The following is a 21332-nucleotide window of genomic DNA, read 5'->3' as shown; positions in this document are numbered from 1 at the left end:
TCTTATTACTTTAGAACATCCTGTCCAAAGGAGGGTGATTTTTAGTATTTAATGAAATGTGTGGACCATACCCAGAAACTTGTGCCTAATGATGAGAACAAAGAGGTGCTAAGTAGTGAAGGATGATGGAATGTGTCACCACAAAATGTACTATTTGAGTACAGGATTATTTTCAGCTACAGACATTTGAAAAACAGCAAGTGCAGGAAGGGCACTGATCTGCCCTTTTCCTCCTGAAAGCAGGAGATAAAACTCTCATGTAAAATATGTCTTCCCTATACCAGGAGGATAAAAGAATATTCTCATCACCAGTGACAGGGATATATGTACAAACTTTGTTTAAAAAAAAATTCTTGTCTTCTTTTATTCTTCTCATATATTTTAGTTAATGTTCCACAGTTAACTCCCTTTGTTCAGTTCAGCCTAGTATATAAACACTTAGCTCTTTCTTTCCTTCCTTCCTTCCTTCTTTCCTTTCTCCTTCCTCCCTTCTTCCTTCCTTTCTTCCTTCCTTTTTCTCTTTCTTTTGGCTGCACCCACAGCATATGGAAGTTCCTAGGCCAGGGAAGGAAACCCAGCCACAGCAGCAAACTACAGCTGTGGCAATGATGAATCCTTAACCCACTGTGCCAGGCCAGGGGTCCAACCCACACCTCAGCAGCAACCTGAGCCACCGGAGAGACAATGCAGGATCCTTAACCCCCTGTGCCTCAGTGAAAACTCTCTAGTCACTTCTTTAAGCTTTCATTTTCTTGCGAGAGCTCCCATGTATATGCAAATAATTTCTTCTGTTAATCAGTCTTATATCAATTTATTTCTTGGTCCCAAATGGAGACCCTAAAAGGGTAGAGGTAAAGTACTTCCACCCCTACAAAAAACAGCCTACATTGTAACCCCCATGTTAAGGTTTACGATGTGTTACCTGAACTATTCTGGTCTCCCCACCCTCAGCTTAGCCTTAGTCTTTATAAACAGAGGTTTGGGGAGAGAGAAAGAGCAGAAAGAGAATCTCTAGGGAAGCAGTGTTTGGAGAGAGAGATTATTTCATCTCTTCCCACAACAAAACCAAAGAGAACGGAGTCCAGGAAAATCTCTTGTAGAGACTGTGACATCTGAAAACAGAATGGTTTGTTTGGTTTCTAAGATTGATGTCTGTGTAGGCATTAACCCTTGATAATTCTGTGACTCTGTGAGCAGAGAAGAAGAGAGCTAGAAAGAACGATAGGGGACGAGAAGGCAAAATTGTGGTACAGCCTGTTCTCCCACTGTTCAAGAGATCCAATGTATATATTTCCCAGGTGTCAGTGGGAATCCACAGAAAGAGCAAGACTGGAACAACATGGTCAGTACTTCATTGAGGCTGGCTGCCCACGAGACCAAAGAATCCAAGTGAGAGGAAAGCTGAAAATGATCCTTAAAAACTAGAGCAGAGGGATGCAGGCTCTCAAATTTATACCTATATCCTTTAAGAGCATATTATAAACCAGTCTATCCAAGCTAGAGAAGGGGAAACTACCAAGAGAAAGTCGACTACATAGTGGTCAAGCGAATGAAGACATTTGTCTCTTTTCCTCTCCTTCCTCCTTTCACCAGTGTGTTATTAGAGGGAGAACTTGAAAAGAGGGCAAAATTTTACCATCTAACCCTCCTGCCATAGATAGACTCCAGCTCAACGCTGTGTTGGAAGGATATAATATTTAAATAAGATCAAAGAAAGAAATTCCCATCATGGTGCAGTGGAAACAAATCTGACTAGGAACCATGAGGTTGCAGGTTTGATCCCTGGCCTCGCTCAGTGGGTTAAGGATCCAGCGTTGCTGTGGCTGTGGTTGGCAGCTGTAGCTCTGACTAGACCCCTAGCCCTGGAACCTCCATATGCCACAGGTGCAGCCCCAAAAAGCAAAAAAAAAAAAAAAAATACAAAAACAAACAAACCAAAAACCAAAAACCATGTGCTTGGAGGAAAGTTCAAGAATGTGTGTTTATGCATTAACTAGTTCCATAAAAAAAAAAAATAAGATCAAAGAAAAGTTCTACATTGATTGAAGTAGACTTTAATTAATCAGAGTGTTTGAAAATTATGGAATCTGCCAGAGATGTCAATAGGGACATTTTGATAGATCACAGTTGAAATCAGCGATTACAAAAAAATGAACTTTTCATGTTTACACCCTTACTGAGTTGAGACTACTCAGTAAACCAGTTCATGTGGCTTTCATACCACTTGGTCCCTAAACACAAAGTTGTTCCTTCTGGGGCTAAACTAGAAAAAGAACAATCTGTTGCAGCTCTGGGAGAAACACTATCAGTGTCAGACTTGGTGAGAGAAAATGTGCCCATCTCCAACACTGGGTCATCCTGAGGAATTTTCAAGAGCAGTTTCGACTGTGTGTACTTTTCTCCTGCATGTTTTACTATACAGCCCATTTGTAAAATGTAACTTCTCTATATAGCGCAACACAGACCCTCAATAAATGGGCTGATTTCATCATTGTTTATTTGTGAGGAAACAGCCTGACTCACCTAGCATTTCAACCTAGTGTAAGGTGACCAACACTCACAATTTGCCTGTAGATGAGTATCCAGGATGTGGCCTCTTTTTTCAGTGTTAAAACTGGGAAAGCCTTAGACAAATCCAAAAGACTTGGTTATGCACCTAATGTTACTTATCCTTCAAAGAATGAAGAAATGATAGTGCTTTCATCTTTTCCTCTAGAGTGCAGAAACATTTAGTAGCTTGATGTATTATTACAAGTATGAAAATGTAACAGCTTAATTTTCCTATATTAAGCGTATTAGTTTTGAGATAAGCTCTCCATTTCAAGATTCTTAATGATATCTGTAAAATCTCTTCTGCCATATAGGATAACATTTTCAAGTTACAAGGGTTAGGACATCTTTAGGGGGGCATTATTATCCCTACAACATTAAACATTTTGGAAATGCTTTAACAATGACTAATTTTACTCAAGAAAATGTAATTCACACCTATCTAAAACAACTCAAAATTAACATAGTACTATATAAATTTACCATGCCTGGAACTACTACATTTATCCTGACTTTTTTTTTTTTTTTTTTTAGGGCCACACCCACAGCGTAAGGAAGTTCCTAGGCTGGGGTCCAATGGGAGCTGCAGCTGCTGGCCTACATCACAGCCACAGCAACTCAGATCCAAGCTGCACCTGTGAACTAGACCATAGCTCACGGTAACACTGGATCCTTAACACACTGAGAGAGGCCAGGGATTGAACCTGCATCCTCATGCATACTTGTCGGGTTCATTATCACTGAGCCACAATGGGAACTCCCTATCCTAACTTTTGTAATCAGTTCTATTTGGCCAATCTTTTGTCATGTTTCTTTATCTTTGGCTAGATGTCTATAACTCCATCTTGTAATGAGTCTGGAAAGATTATATCTTTGAGTCTCAAAATTTATAACATCCTAGTATTTTACTTGCCTGAGACATAGAATTTCTAGGGAGTTCCTGTCATGGCTCAGTGGTTAACGAATCCGACTAGGAACCATGAAGTTGTGGGTTCAACCTCTGGCCTCACTCAGTGGGTTAAGGATCCAGCATTGCCGTGAGCTGTGGTGTAGGTCGCAGACGCGGCTCAGATCCCACATTGCTGTGGCTCTGGCATAGGCCGGCAGCTACAGCTCCGATTAGAACCCTAGCCTGGGAACCTCCATATGCCACGCGAGCAGCCCTAGAAAGGGCAAAAAGACAAAAAAAATAGATGAATTTCTATAAAACCTTCCCCAAAATACTCACAGCTGGAATGAGCTTAAAACAATCTGAAATAGTGAATATTTTTACTTCCAATCCTATCTATAACTTCTATTTATTTTCTTTAAATTGTAATTTATTTTTACAAAGACATAGAATCCATACCAAATTAAAAGATATTCTTCTTCCTTACCAGCAAATGACAACTGGTCAAATTTAACATGCTGTTCCTCTAAGTCATCTCCACATTTAGAGCTGGAGTGGTGAGAGCTAGATCTCTTGGGGCAAAGTTCACTATCACAGCAGCTAGTGTTAAAACCCTGTATAAATTCCAAGGATATATAAGAGAACTGCTACATTCATATGCTCTCATTCCCCTTTTCATTTATTCATTAAATAAACTCACTGGCCTCTTGCCATCTGACAGATATCTCAATGATAAAATTCACTGAAAATAGGATTAAGTGATGGTTAGAGCACAGGTTTTTAAGGTAGACGGATTTAGTTTTAAACTTCTGACTGATTAAAGAAGTAAATACTCTATTTATATGGTTGTTTTGACGTCTCAGTTAGATAACACATTGAAAAAAATTAACACAGTGCATGAGATACCAATTATATATGTGTAGGACCTAACACAGAACTTAAGAAAATCATTCATAAACAAAAATCCTTATTATTTTATTGAGTTACACTGAATTGTCATTATATCAGCTGTGAAGAATTCCAATGAGACTAAGTTTCTGTTAAATTTTCAATACAGGAGTTCCCGTTGTGGTGCAGTGGAAACAAATTCAACTAGGAACCATGAGGTTGTGGGTTCAATCCCTGGCCTCACTCAGTGGGTTAAGGATCCAGCACTGCCCTGAGCTGTGGTGTAGGTCACAGACACAGCTTGGATCTTGCATTGCTGTGGCTCTGGTATAGGTTGGCAGCTACAGCTCTGATTAGACCCCTAGCCTGGGAACCTCCATATGCCACAGGCGTGGCCCTCAAAAATACAAAAAGACAAAAAAAAATTCAATACAAGTCTCTCAACACTGTATTAATTTTTGAAAGCGATTTATAAACTGAGACAATCTGGATGATTAGAAATATATGTTTTTATATTTTAATGTTCTAAAATATTTTAATATTTTACTTAGTTAATGAAATCTATGTATACACTTCAAGTTTTCTGTTGAATTTTCAGAAGAGCAACTGTGAGTTGTCTAGAATTTTTACATATCCTAAATAAAGTTTGCTTGGTTCTGTATATTTAGAGGTAGGAAGAAAACTAAAATATGTCTCATACCATTTTAGATAAAGGTGAATGTGTTTTTAAGTATGGAATTTTTACCATAAGCAAAAACTAAGCTCCAAGGACATTAAAACAGACAGACCAAATGAAAGAATCTGAAGTATGGGGCCTAACGTAGCCATAGGAAAGGTGATATTACAAAAGAACTCTAGGAAGGCACTGAATAAAAACTTGGGCAAAATAGAGCAATGAGCAAAAGAAGGATGACTTTTGATGATTTTTGTTTCCTCCAATAAGTTAACTGGTTTGACTAGGTTTAAGCATATGATTCCCAGTCTCAGTGTCTGGGGATATCTTCAGAACTACAGACCTTGTGATTCTCTTTCATTCCCAGTTAAGTCACTGTATATAATGCCTTATAATGTTATGTGGCCAGATATTTGGCTTGGTCTCCTGGCTGGAGACACTGCTGCCTTGTAGAAATGGTATTCGGCAAGGAAGCAAAGCCCAAAGTCTTTTGGTGTCAGGTTTGAATGTTCTGGATTGCTTACTTAGATATTTCTTTATTCTGCCCACACTCTGCCACAAGAGGATCACACTCCAACAGAGGAGGAATATACCATGCATTCAACAGGTAGATTTTTCAGGTTAATTTCGGGTAATTGTGCAATTTTAAAAGTCACAGACAGCAACCAATAGAATAGAATGGTTCTACTCTATTCTATCAACTGAACAGAAGACAAAGATTCTGTGAAATCTTTGCTTACATATCATTTTAACCTAAACCATAGCATTTTTAAGAAAACTAAAAAAAAAATCTACTAATCAGCAAATCAAGTTACACAAAGTAATATAAGACCTTTATACATAAAATGCACAGTGATGGGTAGTAATTACTGGGAATAGTGTATATTATATCATATAAAATAAATATAATAGGCTTAATTTCTAAGAATAAAATGTGTTAAGTCAGTGAGACACAGAGAAAAACCAAAGAGATGGAGGCTGCCGAGGGCCATATTCTAAAGAGCAAGTATCTAGTTGGTATTCAAAAGGAGCAGAGTATGTGACTAAGGCAGATTAAACAGGAACTTGATCTATCTTCTGGCAATAAAAACTCATCTTTATGTTAGTGATGCCATGAGACAAGCCATGTATTAATGAAATAAACTAGTCTGACCTGAGACAGTCAAGGGGATGGGTTGTGATGATAAATAAAATAATCCAAAAACTTCTTGAGCACTGACAGTTTCCGAGGTTCCCAGCTGGTGTTATAATCTGCCTAAGTGCTTATAAACCTATTTACTTAACACATGGGATGTATGGTTCTATAAGAAGAAACTCTAAAATTAAGAAAGTAGGGTTAATGTTCTAGGAGTGCTGACTTTTGTGTTGTAGAATTCCTTAACAGGCATTCACAATTACGTTGTTTAATTTGCCTGCCTTAAATTGTCACTGAAAAAACATTGAGCCCTAATTCCCAAAACTGAAATTAGCCAATACAAAACAGGTTGAAGTAAAATGATCTCTCTTGAAATACCCAGCAAAAGAAGCATCCTAATAAGGCATTATTCCTGAATGCTACAACATTGATATTTTGCCTGATCTCATAGATCTGCAATACATATATAAATATATATATATGAGAATATTCATCTTTTTATACTCTTCTAATATAGTTTGCAATAATCTTCTGGTTGACATTAAATCAGGGATCCTAAAACTAAAGAAAAAGAAAGTATCTACTTTAAGTACAAACTTAAATTTGTGTAATCACTCAATTTCTCTCAGAAAGAGAAAATTTAAATTGAATTTTAATTTTTGTAGTGATTTTTATGCCTTCAACCTAATCAGATGAAGTTCTTATATAAAGTTTGTTAGGGGGGAGATGGGATTAAGATAGCAGAATAGAAGGACTGGAGATCAACTTCTCTCTGAAAAACAAAAAATTTACAACAAAATTTACAATTTCTCTCCAAAAAAAAATAGCAATCTTGAACCAAATGGACCAGAAACTTTCAAAAAGATATCCTACTCCAAAAGGCAAAGAGGAGGCCACATCAAGAGGTAGGAGGGGTGATTACATGATATAAGCAACCCCATCCCTCCTGGATGGGAAGCCCCAGAGACTGGAAACTACAGGAGTGAGTTCTGCACCCCACATCAAACTCCCACAGGTGGTGATCTGGCATTAGGAGAAAACCCTCAGAGCATCTGGCACTGAAAGCCAGTGGGGCTTGTGTGCAGGAGCGCCACAGGACTGAGGGAAATGGAGATCACATTCTTAAAGATTTTCACGTGCACTGGGTCCAAGGGCAAAGTAAAGTCTCCATAGGAATCTGGGTCAAACCTGACTGCAGTTCTTGGAGGACCTCCTGGGAAAACAGAGGTGAATGTGGCTTATTGTGGAGGAAGGACATTGGAAGCAAGGCTCTTGGAATATTCATCAGCTTGCCTTTCTCTGGAGGTAGGCATTTAAGGAAAATCTGGTCCCACACATCAGTGCTGAGAAGCCCCAGGCCAAACAACAATCCAGGGGGGATCACAGCCCCACCCATCAGTAAAAAGGCTGCCTAAAGACCCCCCAGGCACACAGCCACCTCTAATCTCACCCAGAGACAAAGCCCCGCCTACCAGAGGGATAGGAATCAGCCCCACCTACCAAGGGGCAGGCATCAGTCCCTCCCATCAGGAAGCCTAGAGCAAGTCCCTGTAGCAACTTCAGCCACAAGGGGGGTAGATGCCAGAAGTAAGAGAGGCTACAATTCTATTATCTGTAAAAAGGTCATCACATCAAAAAGCTACAAAAATGAAGACAGAGGACTATAACTCAGATGAGGGAGAAAGAAAAAGCTCCAGAAAAAGAGCTAAGTGATCAGGAAATTCTGAGTCTCCAGGAAAAAGACTTTAGACTGTTGATATTGAAGATGATACAAGACATTGGAAATAAACTGGAGGCAAAGATGGATAATTTAAAGGAAACACTGAGCAAAGAGATACAAGATATAAAACATCAACAAGAAGAGATGCAAAATACAGTAACTGAAATAAAAAATTCATTAGAGCAGCCCATAGCAGAATACAGGAGGCAGAAGAACAAATAAGCAAGTGGAGGACAGATTAGTGGAAATTACAGATGTGGAAGAGAAAAGAGAAAAAAGACTGAAGAGAGTCTCAGAGAACTCTGGGACAACGTTAAATGCACCAACATCCATATTATAGGGGTGCCAGAAGGAGAAGAGGGAGAGAAGGGGACAGAAAAAATATTCGAAGAGATAATAGTTGAAAACTTTCCTAACATGGGAAAGGAACCACTCACTCAAATCCAGGAAGCACAACGAGTACCATATAAAATAAACCCAAGGAGGAATACCCTGAGACACATATTAATGAAACTGACCAAAATAAAAGACAAAGAGAAAATAGCGAAAGCAGCTAAGGAAAAGAAACAAATGACATACAAGGGAACCTAGAAGAAATGAACAAAACCTTAGAAAAGTACAACCTTCCAAGACTAAACCAAGATGAAATAGAAAAGACTAATGGACCAATCACAAGTACTGAAATTGAAACTGTGATTAAAAAACTTCCAACAAACAAAAGTCCAGGACCAGATGGCTTCACAGGCGAATTCTATCAAACATTTAGAGAAGAGCTAACACCTATCCTTCTGAAACTATTCCAAAAAATTGCAGAGGAAGGCATACTCCCAAGCTATTCTATGAGGCCATCATCACCCTGATGCCAAAACCAGACAAAAAATACCATAAAAAAAAGAAAATTAAAGGCAAATTTCACTGATGAACATTGATGCAAAAATCCTCAACAAAATACTAGTAAACCAAATCCAACAATACATTAAAAGGATTGTACATCATGATCAAGTGGGATTTATCCCAGGGATGCAAGGATACTTCAATATGCACAAATCGATAAGTGTGATACACCACATTAACAAACTGAAGAATAAAAACCATAGGATCCTCTCAATAGTTGCAGAAAAAGCCTTTGACAAAAATCCAACACCCATTTCTGATTAAAAACCCTTCAGAAAGTGGGCATAACAGGAACCTACCTCAACATGATAAAGGCCATATATGACAAACCCAGAGTGAACATCATTCTCAATGGTGAAAAGCTGAAAGAATTCCCGCTGAGATCAGGAACAAGACAACGATGTCCGCTCTTGCCACTAGCCACTACTATTCAACATAGGTTTGGAAGTCCTAGCCACAGCAATCAGGGAAGTAAAAGAGATAAAAGGAATCCAAATTGGAAAGGAATAAGTAAAACTATCACTATTTGCAGATGACATGATACTATACCTAGATAATCCTGAAGACTCTACCAGAAAACTGTTATAGCTTATCCATGAATTTGGCAAGTCACAGGATACAAAATCAATACACAGAAATCATTTCTATGTAGTAACAACAAAAGATCAGAAAGAGAAATTAGGAAAGCAATCCTGTTTACCATCTACATCCAAAAGAATAAAATACCTAGGAGTAAACCTACCTCAAGGGACAAAAGACCTGTACTCTGAAAACTGTAAGACACTGATGAAAGAAAACAAAGGGGACACAAATAGATGGAAAGTCATACTATGCTCTTGGACTGGAAGAGTCAATATTATCAAAATTACTATACTACCCTAGACAATCTACAGATTTAATGCATTCCCAATCAACTTACCAAGGACATTTTTCACAGAACTCGAACAGAATATGTTAAATTTATTTGGAAGCACAAAAGACTCAGAATATCCAAAGACTTCCTGAAGAAGAAAAATTGAGCTGGAGGCATCAGGTTCCCTGACTTCAGACCATACTACAAAGAAACAGTAATAAAAACTGTATGGTACTGGCACAAAGACAGAAATATAGATCAGTGGAACAGGATAGAAAGCCCAGAATTAAACCCACGCACCTACAGCAAACTCATCTATGACAAAGGAAGCAAGAATATAAATGGAGAAAAGACAGCCCCTTCAATAAGTGGTGCTGGAGAAATTGGACAGCTACATGTAAAAGAATGAAATTAGAACACTCCCTAACACTATACACAAAAATAAACTCAAAATGGATTAAAGACTTAGATATAAAACCAGATACTATGAAACTCTTAGAGGAAAACATAGGCCAAACACTCTCCAACATAAACGACAGCAATGTCTTCTCAGATCCACCTCTTAGAGTAATGACAGTAAAAACAAAAATAAACGAATGGGACTTAATTAAACTTAAAAGTTTCTGCACAGCAAAGGAAACCCTAAACAAAATGAAAAGATAACCCACAGAATGGGAGAAAATATTTGCAAATGAATCAATGGCAAGGCATTAATCTCCAAAATTTATAAACATCTTCTGCAGCTCCATACCAAAAAAGCAAACAACCCCATCAAAAAATGAGCAGAAGATCTAAACAGACAATTATCCAAAGAAAACATACGGATAGCCATCATCAAAAAGTCTACAAATAGTAAGTGCTGGAGAGGGGGTGGAGAAAAAGGAACCCTACCACACTGTTGGTGGGATTGTAATTTGGTGCAACCACTGTGGAAAGCAGTATGGAGATGCCTCAGAAAACTAAAAATAGAACTACCATTATATCCAGCAGTCCCACTCCTGGGCATCTACCCAGAGAAAATCATGACTTGCCAAGACACATGTACTCCAATGTTCATTGCAGCACTATTTTCAATAGCCAAGACATGGAAACAACCTAAATGTCCATCGATAGAGGAATGGATCAAGAAGATGTGGTGCATATACACAATGGAATATTACTCAGCCATTAAAAGGAACGAACTAACAGCATTTTTAGCAACATGGATGGACCTAGAAATTATCATGCTAAGTGAAGTCGGTCAGACAATGAGACACCAATATCAAATGCCATCACTGACATGTGGAATCTGAAAAAAGGACACAATGAACTTCTTTGCAGGACAGATACTGACTCCTAGACTTTGAAAAACTGATAGTTTCCAAACGAGACAGTTCAGGGGGTGGGGGGGATGCACTGGGTTTGTGGGATGGAAAACCTATAAAATTGGATTGTGATGATCATTGTACAATTATAATTGCAATAAATTTATTGATTAATAAAAAATTTTAAAAAAGAAGTAAAAAACAAAAAAAATAAAGTTTATGAGGAATCTTTTCTGTCAATAGGTATTAAAACAACACAACCCTCTCCTTTCATGTTGCATACATATGGATAAAATGACAAATGAATGACTCAGTTAATGGTCTGTGGTGTTAAAATGTGTGAACCATAATCACTTCATTTGTCATATGCAAAAATAAAATTTTTATCTTCTATAACGAAATTAGGTGACTAAAGGCTGGAAGTATAAATCCATCTTCAAATAATAAGGTATTAAGAAACACAAGGAAATGGTATACTCTCTTTCTCCAAATTAGGGACACAGAGAAATGGTAAGCCACATGAAATATTCACCATCAGGATTTTTGAGGTAGGTAAATTCACAACAACAGCACACAAGCTTTGTCAGGAATTGTTGGGAGATTGAAAGCCTACTTAAAGGATTTATTAAAGCAACAGAGGCAAGTTTGACTCCAGTTACCATGATTGCAGGGATTTTTATGGCCGTGTATTTAATCTTCCTGTGCTGTAACAGATAAGTTATGCTTTCAGCTGATTTGTGTACAAAGAGTTTTCTCAATCTTTTCTAGTTCTATATAGTATGAGGTATCGCTTTTTGACTTGCTAAGCGAGGCATTAATAGGACTGTCAGCAGCAAGACAGAACAGGCAATAAATATTAAGGTTTAGTGTTACAATGATTTATGTTGCTGGAAATATTGGCCTAGATTATAAGGCATGATTATCTTTCATTATAAGAAATGATGGGAGAAACATGCTGACAAAGGTAACATTTTAAACTCTTTATCAGGGAGATCTTTCGATAGGAATATATTGGGAGTAAAATCTCTAAGTTCCAAAGAGTAAGAATGATTTAAATAGATGTTCAATAAAATACTACTGTTCTTAGAGAGGAATTTTTTAAAATGTTGACAATGGTACTTTCATATTTGACCATGGCATTCAATTAAAGTATTTCATAGGAGAAAGAGCTTATTTGTGAATATTTTATGAATGGATTACAGATAGAAAATTCTTTCAGGAATAGGAACCAGCATAAAAGACCAGTCACCTCTTACAAAAACCAAGGTGATAACAAGTTAATTTATAAAATACATGAGTTCCTAACATCCTAGTCTCCCATCTTTGTATATGCCCTTATCATCCTGCCTAGTGTATTAGTTATCTTTTGCTGTGAAACAAATTATCCCTAAAATTTAGTGGTTTAAAACAAGTTGTTTTGTCCCCCCCCCCAATCTCACAGTTTAGGTAGGTCAGAAATCCAGGCACAGTTAGTAGCTGGGTGTCTCTGATTCAAACTTTCTCATGAGTTTGTATTTAAGTTGTAGACCACAGGTGTACATTCATCTGAAAGCTCAACAGAATGGAAGATTCATTCCCAAGATTATTACATGACTGCTGGCAGGGCTTTAGTTCTTCACAGGATTTTAACTGAGGGCCTCAGTTCCTTATGAGTTGTTGATACTGGGGACCACAGTTCCTCACTGTGGATTTTGGTCAGAGCTTCTTAAAACATGGCAGTTTTTATCCCCTAGTGCAAGATACCCAACAAAGAAGGAGACATACAGAAAGTGAGCACCCAAGACGTATGCCAGAGTCTTTATATAACCTGATCCTGAAAATGGCATCCCATCATTTCTGGGGTATTCTTTTAATCAGAGGAAAGCCATTAAAGTACAATCTACACATCTGGGTAGGGGATTATACCAAAATATGAATGTCAAGAGTAAGGGATCATTTGGGACCATCTTAGATTCCACCTGCTATATTTAGATTCCACATTTTGCCTCATTACCTTCAATGTATTCATTAAGATATTGAGCTTGTAGTATATGGACTTTGAAGCTTTCCAAGAGTCTGCCTTATCCAAATATTCATTCCAAATTACTGTGACAGTACACAATACCCTATGATGGAGAGATTCCTTGAAGTTTGAGCCTGGTATCTCAAAATACCTCAAAACATTTTTAAAAATGTGTATTAAATTTAGACACATATGCTTTTCTAGATTTCCAATTCAGAGTAATGCTAAAAGTTCTGTCCTATATCCTCATATGCAGTCAAACTGTAATCATCTGATTCGATTCTGGGTTTGAAAATATATTCAGAATAGTTATATTTTAGAAATGACACTCATAGCCATAATCACATGAGAAGGGTCAAGGTCTCTATTAAAAAGATTTAAGTTTAATTTGTAGAGAATTACTCCGAAAGGTACAAAATATAAATGGAGTATAACAGTTGGTGTTCATGGTTAATAAATATTCAATACTTTTCTTCTGGAGGGGTTGTGTGACGAAGGAAGGTTATGACTTTTAATATGGCATTAAATGAAGTTGGGGAAAAACTATAATGCAGTGAAATCATCCCTCAATTTTGTTTCTCAAATGTTTGCATAATATTCCTAAATAACAAAAGCTGTTAACTAAGAAGCACTTTTTGTTTGTAAACATGTTTACTGCTTTCTTCTTTGAGTGATCATAACATGTACATTGACAATGCAAAGTAAGTCATGTTAATTTGTTTAAGAAATTAGATGGTGAATTAGATAATTTGTTTTTAGAACACTCGGGTGGAGGACACTGCATTTTTCTAGTTACATGGTTCCCTTTAGTACAGAGTAAAGACAGATAAGAATGCAGAATTTTGCCTGTTAGAAGTGAAAAAATGTTACTTAATTACATATTTAATTATTCTACTCACTTTAACTTGCTATAAATTTAATATATTGTCTGAATTCCAGTATATTTATTTTCACAGAAACTAAATACATGTATACACACACACACATACACACACACAGATACAGAGGTACAGAAACAATGATATAGATATAGATGCCATATCTATACCACATCTCTATCTATATCTATTCCTAATGGCATAGGTCTAAAGCATCACTAAGACATACCCAATGGTAAAATTACACTGGAAAACAAATGATAGAGAATTTGTGTGTCCATTTTTTAAAATAACTGAACTGTTTTCATTTTGCACTTGAAGCCATATGTTGATAAGTTTTACATCAAAACAGAAATTCTGTACCTAGAAGAGAAACAGCCACATAAAAACACATTTTCATGCTAAATTAATAATAAATTATAGGTTATGTGTTTCTTTGATTTTAGAACATGCATAATTTAAAATGATAAATAATTAACATATCAAAGCATTCTAATTTAACCAATGCATAAGAACAGCTAAGACATAGAGTATCTTGCTTGTGCTTAAAACACATCTTCATCGAAGAGAAATACAGCAGCTTTTTATTACTAACAATTATGCTTTCCAAAGGGTAATTTCAGTTTATCATTTTAAAATATTAGGAATGTCAGAAAGTTCCATTTCTTATATGGAATGTGTAAGTACATAATAGCGGGAGAGAGAAAGAAAAGCATAATTAGCAGTGTCATTAAAATCCAACATTTAACTTGGCCTATTTTGCTGAAGCAGGATTTCTGTGTGGCGTTTTCATTTTCATTTCCACATATGCTCCTCCTCCATTCTAGTCTACTCTGTAAACACAAAAATATAATCCTTGCTTTGTAATCATCAAATTAGTAGGTACTAAAACAATGCTCTGTAGATCAGATATGGATGAAAAACAACATATTTGTTTGTATTTAAGCTGGTGACAATCTAAAAAAGTTTTCTGGTTTTTGTAAACAGGGCTGAAGGTCAGCCAGTTAGAAACCAACCAAGTTCTTAGAATACTTAGTTTTCAGGTGTAAATTAACATTGATTCACCTTGTATTCTTGAAAAACAAAAACTTTATACTTTTCTAAAATATAAATTGCTATCATTATCACTTCATATTGATTTTTTTTAGATTAAAGCAATGATTATAAAATAGTTTCTTTTACTTCTGCTGAAACACCCAATATTCTGTACACTTCAAACAAAGAGCAGCCATAGCAAATGGTAATTAGTTAGTTTCAAAGTCTTATTGGAAACAACTGTGTACATCATGGTGTGAATGAGTCAGAAGCAGAATGTCACAGAAGTTGCCAGACACCCTTCTAGAGGCTTAGACCTACATGCATAAAAATAGTTTGCCTTCTGAGTGTAACAGAGCAATCTGTCACATCAGCCAAAACACAAGACTTTAGAAATACGCCAGCAGCTAGCTCCCTATAACCATATCAGTTCTGGTATTAAGTACATGCTGGCTAAGACAGGAAGCATCAGGAATAAAGAGTAGATGAAAGTACAGAACTTAATAGAAAGTAATATTCAAATAGAACAGCACTGAAAGTCAGGAATTTCAAAAAAAAAAAAAACTCTACTTTTAAAATGAAGACTTTGCTCTTTTTCGTATTTCAATTCACTTTTAATTTCAGATGTTTTAATGAGATGGAAAAAAAACTAAGAAAGATGAATACTTTCACCAGATATGTATAGAATGAGTCAATCCTAAACTGTCATTTTTCCCTTTTAGAAAATCAATAGGCATTCACAGACAACCAGGGCAAGAGGGATACACATTCCAAGATCATAATAAAATACAACTAGAAATCAATAACAAATTTCGGCATCTTAAAAAAAATAAATTAAATCTCTCCAAATCACTTAAATAAAAATAAAACCTTGAAATCACAGGAAATTCTTAGAAAATAAAATTTTGAGAATACTATGTGTTGAAACATGAACCATAGTAAAAGCTTTGGTCAGAGGTAAATTCATAGGCTCAGCATTTCAAATTAACACATAATTTAATTCTAGAAGAGGAAAAAAACACAGCAAAACAACTAAAAGAAAAAATAATAGTGAATAAACAATGTACTGCTTCTATGAAAATAAAGAAAAAATCATCTCTAAATTTAAGGAAGATTACTAGAAAGAAAACACAAACACATGTTTTAAAGTAAAGCAGAAACTACTGATAAAAAGATATACTACATCCAATACTAATGAGTTAGAAAATTCTACAGTGAATGACTTCCAAAGAATAAGCAAAATCACCAAAACCAATCCAAATTAAGTATAAAACTAAAGTAGAAAATTAATGTATTTTCAAAGTAGAATATTAGAAAAATATTTCACAGGCTTAGGTTTGCAAATATTTTCATTGAAAATGTCAAATGTCATTCCTATAATATGTGTGTATGTATATATACATATGTATATATATAAATGTTTCAGAGCACACCAAAGAATGTTAAAGATAACAACATACTTAAATACTTTTTTATGTTCACATTACACAAAAAGGAAAATAAAACTACAGTTGGTTTTCCCTTAATAATTTAGATACAAAACTCCTAAATGCAGTCCTTTCAAATCAAGTCCACCAATACATTAAATATATGAAATATAAAAAAGTAGAATCTATCCCAGGAATAGAAGGATACATCAGTGTTTACAGATTTTTTTAAATGTATATATATTTATCTCATTTCAATTGCAAAAGAGAAATTCCATATGATAATCTTGCTAGAATCTTAAAGAGAATTTTAATAAAATTTAAATGAAAACAAAAAGACATCTTACAGAATGGGAGAAAATAGTTTCAAATGATGCAACTGATAAGGGCTTAATCTCTAGAATATACAAGCAACTTATACAACTCAACAACAAAAATGCCAACAACCCAATGGAAAAATGGGCAAAAGACCTGAATAGACATTTTTCCAAGGAAGATGTACAGATGGCCAATAAGAACATGAAAAAATGCTCAACATCCCTGATTATTAGAGAAATACAAATCGAAACTACCACGAGATACCACCTCACACCAGTCAGAATGGCTATCATTAATAAGTCCACAAGTAACAAATGCTGGAGGGGGTGTGGAAAAAAGAGACCCCTCCTACACTGTTGGTGGGAATGTAAGCTGGTACAACCACTATGGATCAGTATGGAGGTACCTTAGAAATCTATACATAGAACTACCATATGACCCCACAATCCCACTCTTGGGCATATATCCAGACAAAACTTTCCTTGAAAAAACACATGCACCCACATATTCATTGCAGCTCGATGCACAATAGCCAAGACATGGAAACAACCCAAATGTCCATTAACAGACAAATGGATTTGGAAGAAGTGGTATATGTACACAATAGAATACTACTCTTCCATGAAAAAGAACAAAATAATGCCATTTGCAGCAACACTGATGGAACTAGAGATCATCCTGAGTGAAGAAAGTCAGAAAGAGAAAGACAAATACCATATGATATCACTTATATCTGGAATCTAATATAGGGCACAAATGACTCTTTCCACAGAAAAGAAAATCATGGACTTAGAGAATAGACTTGTGGTTGTCAAGAGGGAGGGGGAGAGATGGTGTTAACAGATGCAAACTATTTCCTTTGGAATTGACTAGCAATGCGATCTTGCTGTGTAGCACTGGGAACTATGTCTAGTCACTTATGATGGCGCATGATCATGTGAGAAAAAAGAATGTATACATATATATGTGTAACTGGGTCACCATGCTGTACAGTAGAAAAAGAAATTGTATTGGGGAAATAATTTTTAAAAAAACCCTGAAATGTATACATGATTTTAGAAATAACTATATTTAATTGAGAATAGAAAGGTCCTTTCTTATATGACAAAATTTATTCACCTCATTAGCATTTTATCCTTATTTTCAATCCCCACTCATTGTCACAAACTGTGATATCTAATAAAAATATGCTGTTGATCGACTTCATTGCATTAACTAAAATTGCTCAGAAAAAGCCAGAGTATATATCATTCATACAAAAAATATTTATTTATTTATTTTAATTTTTTGTCTTTTTGCCTTTTCTAGGGCCACTTCTGGTGGCATATGGAGGTTCCAGGCTAGGGGCCTAATCAGAGCTGTAGCCACTGGCCTATGCCAGAGCCACAGCAAAACGGATCTGAGCCCATCTGCAACCTACACCACAGCTCATGGCAACACCGGATCCTTAACCCAATGAGCAAGGCCAGGGGTCAAACCTGCAGCCCCATGGCTCCTAGCTGGATTCATTAACAACTGCGCCATGATGGGAACCCCCAAAAAATATTTATTGAGGGTTCTCTCAGTTGTGCCTTACCCCAGGATACCAAGATGGCTAAGATTCTCAAAGTATTTCAAAAGAGTTAAAAAACAAAACAAAAGACAAAACAATCTTTATTTTGGGGGGCAATTACATTAAATGCAAATCGAAAAGAAAGTACCAGGTTCCATTTGCCTTCCACCAAACATACATACACAGCCCCCCAATTATCAACATCCTCACCAAAGTGGATCATTTGTTACAATCAACAAACCTACAGTGACACACTATCATCCAAAGTCTACATTAAACATCCTGATGTGCATTTATATGGGTTGGGATAAAACATATAACGTCATGTGTCTACAATTATAGTATCATACAGAACTATTTCACTGCCCCCAAAAGCCTGTGCACTCCACTTATTTATCCTTATTTCTCTCTCAAATTCTATAACTACTGACCTTTTTTATTGTGTCTATAGTTTTGTCTTTTCCAGAATGTCATAAGTTTGAATCATATAGTATGTAGCTTTAGAAGATTGGCTTCTTTCACTAAATAATATGCATTTAAGGTTCCTCCATGTCTTTCCATGGTTTGATAACTCATTTATTTTTAACCTAAATAATATCTCTTTGACTAGATGTACTGCAGTTTATCCATATACCTGCTGCAGGACATATTGGTTGCTTTCAAGTTTTGGCGGTTATGAATGAAGCTGTTATAAGCATCTGCGTGTGGTTTTTGTATGGACATAAGACTTCAGTTCACTAGTGTAAATATCAAAGAGCACACAACTGCCAGATTGGGTGGTAAGCATATGGCTTAGTTTTGTAAAAAACTTCCAAACTATCTTCCAAAGTGGTTATACTATTTTGTGTTCCCACCAACAATAACTGAGAATTTCTATAGTCCACATCTTTGCCAGTATTTGGTATTGTCAGTGTTTTGAATTTTCACCATTCTAATAGGTATGTAATAGTATCACACTGTTATTTTAATTTGTAATTCCTTGATGACATACGATATTAATATCTTTTTATGTGCTTATCATTTAAAGAAATCATACACTATGATTGAGTAGAATTTATTCCAGGGATGCAAGAACAGACACAATGCTCAGTGGAATAGAATAGAGAGTTCAGAAATAAACCCATGCTTATATGGTCAATTAACTTATGACAAATAAGACAAGAATATACAATGGAGAAAAGACAGTCTCTTTAATAAATGTGCTGGAAAACTGGACTTCTACATGCAAAAGAATGAAAATGGACATTCTAACAACATAAATAAAAATAAATAGATTATAAGCCTTGAATGTAAGACCTGAAACCATAAAACTCCTAGAAGAAAATTTAGGCAGTAACTTCTCTGACATTGGTCTTAGCAATATTGTTTTGGATAAATCTCCTTAGGGAAGGGCAATAAAAGAAAAAAAATAAACAAATGGAACTACATCAAACCTAAAAGCTTTTGGAGAGCAAAGAAAATCACCAACCAACCAAAAAAGCAAATTACTGAATGGGAAAGATATTTATAAGCAATATATCCAATAATAAGTTGATATCCAAAATATATAGAAAACTCATATAACTCGATATAAAAAAATGAAGAACCTGGAGTTCCCATCTGGGCTCAGTGATTAATGAATCCAACTAGGAACCATGAGGTTGTGGGTTCAATTCCTGGCCTCACTCGGTGGGTTAAGGATCCAGCGTTGCCTTGAGCTGTAGTGTAGGTCACAGACACAGCTTGGATCCCACATTGCTGTGGCTCTGGTGTAGGCCAGTGGCTACAGCTCTGATTAGATCCCTAGCCTGGCAACCTCCATATACCGTGGGTGTAGCCCTAGAAAAGATAAAAATACCTAAATAAATAAATAAATAAATAAACAACCTGATTTTAAAATGGGCAGAGGACTTCAACAGTTATTTTTTTACATAGAAAACATACAGATGGCCTGGGTACATGAAAAGATACTCAACATCACTAATTATCAGGGAAATGCAAATAAAAACCACAATGAAATATCACTTCACATCTTTCAGAATAGGCATCTTCAAAAAGACAGGAAATATAAAAGTCCTGGTGAATATGTAGAAAAAAGAGGACTCTCATGCACTGTGTGTGGGACTGCAAATCAATGCAGCCACTATGAACAACAGTATAGAGGTTCCTCAAAAAACTAAAAATTGGGTTTCACACAATCCAGCAATTCTACTTCTGAGTATTTATCCAAAGAAAACAAAAGCACTAAGTCAAAAATACATTTGTACCCGTATGTATATAGCAGCAGTATCTCCAATAGCCAAAATACAGAAGCAACTTAAATATTTGTCCAAATATGTGCAATGGCATGTTATTTAGACCTAAAAAAGAATGAAATCTTGCCATTGTAGCAGAAAGGATAGACCTGGAGTGCATTATGCTACACAAAAAATGTCAGAGAAAAACAAATACCAAATGCTTCCCTTATATTTATAATATGAAAAACAAAAGAAACATACAAAATAGAAACAGACTCATAGATGCAGGAACAAACTGGTGATGGCCAGAGGGAAAGGAGGTAGAAGAGTGGATAAAATAGTTAAGGAAATTAAGAAATACAAACTTCCAACTATAAAATAAATAAGTTACAGGGATAGAAATTATGCATAAGGAATATAGTAAATACAACAATTTTATATTGTGATAGATGATAACCACTCATTGTGATTGTTTCATAAGGTATAATAATCACTATGCTGTATCCCTGTAACCAATATAATGCTGTATATTAACTATAACTCAATAAAAATTTTAATGAAAAAATGAAGTCATTGTCAAACCCAAGGTCCTCAAAATTTTATCTATGTTATCTACTAAGAGTTTTATACTTTTGCACTTTACACATAGGTCTATGATTCATATTTTGTTATTTTTGTGAAGGGTATAAGGTCTGAGTCTGGATTCTTTTTTTCTTTTCTGCATGTGGATGTCCATTTGTTCCAACATCATTTGTTGAAAAGACTATGTTTTTCTCCATTGTATTGCCTTTGTTCCTTTGCCAAGTTTGGCTATATTTCCGTAGGTCTATTTTGAGCTCCCCATTCTGTTCTACTGATCCATTTGTCTATTTTCTTCATTAATATCACTCTATATTAATAATTGTTGCTTTACAGAATAAATCTTGAAATCATGAAATGTAAGTCTTTCAATCTTCTTCTTATTCAATATCTTTTTGATGATTTGGGGTATTTGCCTC

Source organism: Phacochoerus africanus, chromosome 1 (genome assembly GCF_016906955.1).
Source record: "Phacochoerus africanus isolate WHEZ1 chromosome 1, ROS_Pafr_v1, whole genome shotgun sequence".
NCBI lineage: Eukaryota > Metazoa > Chordata > Mammalia > Artiodactyla > Suidae > Phacochoerus > Phacochoerus africanus.
This window is presented reverse-complemented; position numbering follows the sequence as displayed.